The sequence below is a fragment of the Selaginella moellendorffii genome, unplaced genomic scaffold, assembly GCF_000143415.4.
Source record: "Selaginella moellendorffii unplaced genomic scaffold, v1.0 SELMOscaffold_12, whole genome shotgun sequence".
In the NCBI taxonomy this organism is placed as follows: Eukaryota; Viridiplantae; Streptophyta; class Lycopodiopsida; order Selaginellales; family Selaginellaceae; genus Selaginella; species Selaginella moellendorffii.
In genome coordinates this window covers 1962900-1970078 of record NW_003314273.1, presented here as the reverse complement: position 1 = coordinate 1970078, position 7179 = coordinate 1962900, and the positions used below count along the sequence as shown (strand labels likewise).

At 38.4% G+C, this 7179-nt stretch overlaps 1 non-coding gene across 1 annotated transcript; it reads right to left on the bottom strand.

Moving 5' to 3' along the window:
• Positions 1-4892: 4892 nt before the first annotated feature.
• Positions 4893-4965, bottom strand: TRNAA-AGC. The gene has a single exon. It is a non-coding gene; the product is annotated as a tRNA-Ala (tRNA).
• Between the last annotated feature and the right edge of the window lie 2214 nt (positions 4966-7179).

Below are 7179 nucleotides of genomic sequence, written 5' to 3'. Positions count from 1 at the left end.
TTTTTGCTCGTGCGATGGATGTTCTCTCGGAGGAAGCAGTGCAGGAATGCGATCTTTCAGGATCCCGGGTGGCAGATCGAAGTTGTGGTGGACGATTCTCTGACTGAGAAGAAACAGCTGGAAGCTCACACTCGTGGTTCGCACAGCAATGGCACTCTGGGATTCTCCTCAAAGTGTCCTGCCAACACTGGCAGTGACGCGTAAGTCAGCACAGTGCATGCCTTGTCACATGGAAGATTGTGTACAAGCAATCTTCAAGGAGATGAAGTTGCAGAGCAAGAAGACAGCAGGGTCTTGCTCACGGACGGTGAAGAGTCCACTGGTGGAAGTCACCAGGCTTGGAAGTTATCGCGCAGCTGGCTCGGAACATGGACTGGAAAGTAGAGCAGGAACCTACCAAGTTTCGATTTGACTGAGCTATCCTCTAGAGGTGACGGGCGAGCAGACGTTAGTGCACCTCGAAAGGCTAGAGAAGTTGCTTGAGACGAAAGGTTTGAGAAAGGTAACATACTACTTTTGCTCTCTGTTCTTGCAGGTGCTCAAATCTCAACTTCGATGAGAAGAAGCAGAGCAGGGCATAGCGGCCAGATAGGATTCCCCAGAGTCAAGAGCATCATAAGCCAGGAATCAAGCAAGTGCAAAATTGTGGAAGTATGGTCGAAGTCTACACTGCGGCTTGCAACACAGGTTGTTTGACAGGATGGGACGAAGAACAGGATAGGTTGGTCTACCTCGCAAATTAACCCAATGCATTCGTCGCAAGCAGCCTCGTGGACATGTGGAAGCATCAGAAGTGTTCAGGAGGACAAAGAAACACGACGTTGGTTGCCTGGAACACGATCATCATGGGACGTGCACGTCTTCTACCAGATGCAACGAGAAGCTGGCCTGCCTCCAAACGCTGAGACTTTGCATGGAGCAGCAAAACGTTGTTTCCTGGGATTTGCCAAGAACAACCTTTGCTCTTGAGTGCTATGAGCAAGCCGCAGCCAAACGCTCAGACTTTCATGGTGGCACTCAAGGCACGCGGCGACTTAGCAGAGAAGAGGCTCCACTCGCAGATCTGGGAGAGAAATCTGGAGGGAATCCACTACTCAGCGTGGTCGCTCAATGAGAGAAAAGCTTTTCTTGGGAGCTTGGTAAACTTTGCAAGGAAAGAGTGTTATGCAAGGTTGATGGAGCCGTCAATCAAAGATGGTACCTGAAAAGACGCGAAAGGATCTTAGCTGGCACACCTTGGTGAAGAGATAAAAACTATGAGAGACAATACTTATCTCTTAATTAATTTGCTGTGAGTAATTTAGTTATAAACTTATTTGAGATTAATATTATAGTAGAATAAACAAAAATATACTAGAAAGTGTTTATACGGAAGTTTATAAATTATAATCAAAAAGATTAATCTAAATGAACAACAACTATTAGATATTAAAATATCCTAGAATCTCCAAGCATAGTTTAAGTATATTCAATACCACCATAGGTTTGCTGAAGCAAAGATCTATAGTGTTTGGTCACTTTAAACCTATAGAAGCTTATTCACAAACCTATTTACATTATTATATAGAACTTTTTTCCCAAAACTTCTTTGATTAAACTTGGGACTTAAGTTTCTCTGAGATTTTGTTGTTGATTAGATGTTATGTTTTTCTTTCAACCATGCTCTGTACAAATATATAACTTTTATAATTATAATTCAAGTTCTTTAAATCTTTTTTGATTTCATATTAGTAGACGAGAAACAACAAACATATGAACATTACAAATACTTGGTTAAAGGAAGCAAAGACAACATACTCAAAAGCATTATAGTTGAAAGTAAAAAATAGCCATCAAGCAAGAATACCATCATTATGAGTATATAATTCTCAAGTATGGAAGTGATCTTATAAATGGGAAGCTTTACAACATCATAATCAACCAATTCCCGAATTACAATTACATATAAACATTAAAATTCTGAAATCATTCATCCTTTGCATAGGATGGATCCAAATGTTAAAGTTTGGATTCATCATAACGTCTGAACATGAGGTGAAAAAAATAGATATTGGTATTGTATTTGAAACTAAAATAAACTTTATCTATAAATTACACTGAAAACAATATAGGGCATTTCTTATAATTACACTCAAAGAGAGAGTTAATTCTTCAATAAAAGAAAAACGTGCAACCATCACGAAACTTGAATGTATCAACGACCTTGTCTAGATCAGCTGAAAGAAGGCACAAAGAAACTTGCCAAGCATCAGCAAGACAAAAGCACACAATTTACTTTGGACAACTCTCTATCACGAAATCAAAAAAGATTTAAAGTACTTGAATCATAGTTACAAAGTTGTACATTTGTACAGGACAGAATGTAACATCTAATCTACTTGGAGAAGCTTGCGTCCCAAGTTTTCAAGTTAAGTTTAAGTGACCAAACACCATAGATATATAATTTCCTATATAAATAACCATTTGTGAAATATGATCCAGAGCATGATTGTCTCTGATATTTTTATCTTTTGACCATGGTGTGCCCCCTAAGATCCCTTCGCCTGTTTTCATCTTTGTTTGGGTTTTGTTGATGGCTCCGTCAATCTTGCATTACACTCTTTCTCCATTTTCCTCACAAAGTTTACCAGCAAGCTCCTGAGATGAGCAACACCTCCTAATACCCTCTCCACAATAAGATTGTATGTCCATTCCCGTCCCTGAAATAACATGTCATTGATGAAAAAGTCAAAGAACAAGATACTTACCATGTGTAAGGAGATAAGCTCCAGAGCCTTCACAGCTTTTCATGAAACTGACAAACTTCAGTTTCGCCTTCACAAGAAGGTACTTGATTTATGTGATGCTTAGGCCAAGATGGTCGAACTAGTTAGAAATATCTGACTTCAAGCTATTTTAGCTATAAGATGAAACAAAAAAGCTATGAACTAAAAACTATAGTACCTATGAACATCATGCTTTGTAAGGCACTCTCCAGGTACTTCAAATGAGTAGTGTAAGAGGAAGTGCCGGAGTAATACTGAACTTGGGGCGGAAAACTTCTTGAGAGGCAGCCACGTCTCCACACTTCCTATAGAATGTGATGAGTGAGCACGCGAGTAGTGGATTCCGTCCAGATTTCTCTTCCAGATCTGCGAGTGGAGCCTCTTCGCCTAAGTCGCCCCGTGCCTTGAGCGCCACCACGAAAGTCTGAGCGTTTGGCTGCTGGCTTGCTCATAGCGCTCGAGAGCAAAGGTTGTTCTCGGTGTATCCCAGGAAAGGATGTTTTGCTCAGCGTTTGGAGGTAGGCCAGCTTTTCGTTGCATCCGATAGAAGAAGTGCATGTCCCATGATGATCGTGTTCCAGGCATGTTTCTTCGTCCTCCCGAACACTTCTGACGCTTCCACATGTCCACGAGGCTGCTTGCGACAAATGCATCAGCTTCGTATTCACAATTTGTGAGGCGAGAGTGTTGCTTTCCAGGTAGACCAACCTATCCTGTTCATCGTCCCATCCTGTCGAACAACCTGTGTTGCAAGCCGCAGTGTAGACTTCGACCATACTTTCACAATTGCACTTGCTTGATTCCCCGCTTGTGATGCTCTTGACTCTGGAGAAACTTATCTGGCCACTATGCCCTGTACTGCTTCTTCTCATCAAAGTTGAGATTTGAGCGCCTGCAAGAATAGAGAGCAAAAGTAGTACGTTATATTTTCTCAAACCTTTCGTCTCGAGCAACCTCTCTGGCCTTTGGAGGTGCACCAACGTCTGCTCCCTTGTCACCTCTAGAGGATAGCTCGTAAATCCTTCATCAAATCGAAACTTGGTAGGTTCTTGCTCTACCTTCCAATCCATGTTCCGAGCCAGTTGTGTCATAACTTCCAAGTCTGGCGACTTCCACCAGTCAACCTTGTATGTGATCTCTGGGTGAGATCACCGTCAGTGAGCAAGAGCCTACTGTCTTCTTGCTCTGCAACTTCATCTCCTTGAAGATTGATTCTACACAATCTTCCCTGTGACAACACATGCACTGTGCTGACTTACGTGTCACTGCCAGTGTTGGCAGGACACTTTGCGGAGAATTCCAGTGTACCATTGCTGTGGGAACTACGAGTGTGAGCATCCAGCTGTTTCTTCTCAGTCGGAGAATCGTCCACCACAACTTCCAGATGATCTGTCACTTTGATCTGCCACCCGGGCTCCTGAACGATCGCATTCCTGCGCTGCTTCCTTTGAGATAACATGCATCGCTCAATCAGGAAACGCTCTCCACAGTATAGGTATGATATTTCAAAAAGAGAAATGGATATCTTTCCAATCCTAATGTCCTACTTGCAGTGACACGCCACTTTGCATACTTTGAATAACGAAACTCTTTTTTTCCTCGTTTTTCAACTTAGCACTCATTGAATGTGATCATGGAGACACAAGCCATCAGCGTGCACAAACTACTTCCCTACAGGAAACTGGGGAAAAGAAACACGAGATAAATATCTATCCATTGCTGTTTTGATAGTCTCACGGTGCCCAACCGAAAGCATGAGACTGATAGATGCAAAAATGCAAGCTGGATTATCTTTGTCATGTAGATGGCATCCTTGTTGTCTTCACGCTCCTGCCTACCAGTCTTCTTTTTCTCGGCCGGTGGAGGTCTCTTATTATGGTTGCCTCTATTGCAGACACAACATATCAAAGTAGTTTCATAATGTCAGAGGCAAAAGCAAAAGAATTAACCCATCTGGGTACTGGAATAAAAGCCAGTTTGTCACAGACGGTAGAGCAGCAATCCAGTGACCCAACAGTGGAGGGAACTAGCACCATCCGGTTTTACTTCTTCATCGTGGATCCCTGTGGTCAACCATAGTCAACACCAGTAAAATCGGTCAAAATGCTTGGAATGATTGAAAATAGTTGGAGATGCCGGGTATCAATCCCGGTGCCTCTCGCATGCTAAGCGAGCGCTCTACCATCTGAGCTACATCCCCTTACAATAGAAACAAAAATGCAAAGCTTTTCTCTTCACCAGTCTAGTACTCATCCTTGGAGATTCTGGCATCTTTTGTCACATTTCAAGAGTGTTTTGATTGATTCTAGAGCTCTAGCTATGGAGGAAAATACTCAAGGTCATGAGATCTCATCTTGGCAACGTCTTATTAAGTGCTCCAGGTTTAAGGCCGAGGGATTTGTGGAGCATACCCCTGAGAATCAAAAGAGATGCGTGTGGAATCCACAGGATGGGTTGCTTGATGCGTACGACAGGGCACTCCTTGCAAAGCTGGCAACCATGAAGAATGTTATTAATGCTTATAATAATAATACATATAGTAATAGTACAAACAAGAGGAGGAACAAGGCTAGTGAATTATTTTGCTTTGCAGTGTTATTCAAGATGGGTAGAAGCAATTGGTAAAACCAAGACAATATAAATCAATTGGTATGATCTTTAGTACCAAATAAATACTAATATTATTTGGTATTTTAATTTGCTAGTAAACATATTTAGAAGTTTTTTAAAAATGAGTAACTTTACTTTTTCCTTTTTTACAAAATATCAAAATCACATTCTTTCGAAGTTTAAGGGCATTTGCTTTCGGTCTCTAACAGCCCTTTTTTGTCAACTCCCTGCTTCCTTGTGTAAGTATATCATTTTATGTAGAGCATAATCCTTGATGGTGATAACTATTTGAGAGAGATGCGATTTAAAATTCTTTTTTGAACACTACTAAATAAAATATTCCGAGTTAGAATAGAATCTTTAACACCACCAATGTTTTATGTAATGAAGATAAACAAATTAAAGAGGTATTAAAATTGTTAATAATGGTGGTATAAACAAAGTTTTAGTCAGCTAAGAGGGGAGTTGCTTTTTCCATTGGGAATAAAATTTACATGAACACACAAAGAAATCTTTTCAAGTTGAATACCATAATAAGCACAAGTGGTCTTACTAGAATTTAAAAGTTGCAAGCACTTTAGAAGATGCAAATAAGTAATATAAGTTCATATGTTTATAGTGGGTTGGAGGTAATACTTATAAAAAAAAGCAATTTTAGAGCTACAAACTTGGTTGACATAATGGTTTGTTTGTTTTCCACATTTAAGAATTTCAGTTATTTCTCAAATAAGGAAGTACTCGCATTGATATCTTTATTTATTCTCTTTCTTTAGTAAATGAGTTTTGACATCTTTGTTTGGTTTTGTTGACAGCTCCGTCAACCTTGTATTACACTCTTTCTCCATTTTCTTCGAAAAGTTTACTGACAAGCTCCTGAGAAAACTTTTTTTCTCATTTTGATTAAGTTCTTCGGATCCATGAGATTGGCCTTCAGTGATAGTTCCCTCATTCTGACACAGCACTCCTAGTTCTCAGGCAGCTCCCAAACACCTAAATTAGAAGTATGGTTGTGTTAAGTGATAAATACCTTCTAAGGTGAGATGTGCTAAAGACCTTTTAATACCCTCTCCACATTAAAATTGCATCTTGTGAAGGCTATAAGATGGAAATAAAAAAGCTATAAACTTATGAATATTTCATAAAATTATAAAGCATTAATGGTGTTAAAGATCTTATTCCAACTTGGTATATATTATTTAGTAGTGTAAAAAAAAAAATTTAAAATGACATTTCTCTCAAATAACTATCACCATCTAAGATGATGTTCTATATAAAAGGATTTTCTAATAAAAAGAGCTAATAAACAAGGGAGTTGACAAGGATATCTTGATATACTAAAGAATATTTTATAAGGTTTTAGCTGCAATATTTTATTAAAAAGGTTTTAAAAAATAATAATTTAAGTATATAATATTTTTTAGCAATATTTACTATTTGATAGAGGTTTTGTATCATCACTTAATTTAGAAAAGAAAATATTATTTTTAAACTCTATAAATTAGTATTTACACTAATTGTTTAAGTATATATTTATATTAAGCTTTTCATTATTACTATAAAGGTGATTATAAGAAATGCCCTATATTTTTTTCAGTGTAATTTATAGATAAATTTTAATTTAATTTTAAATATAATACCAATATCTTTTTTTTCACCTCATATTCAAACATTATCATGAATCCAAAGTTTAAAATTTTGATCCAAGATGAAAAACATTATTTAAACATTTAAAGAATTATATGTACTTGCAACTCAGGAATTGGTTGATTATGATGTTGTAAAGCTTCTCATTTACCATATCACT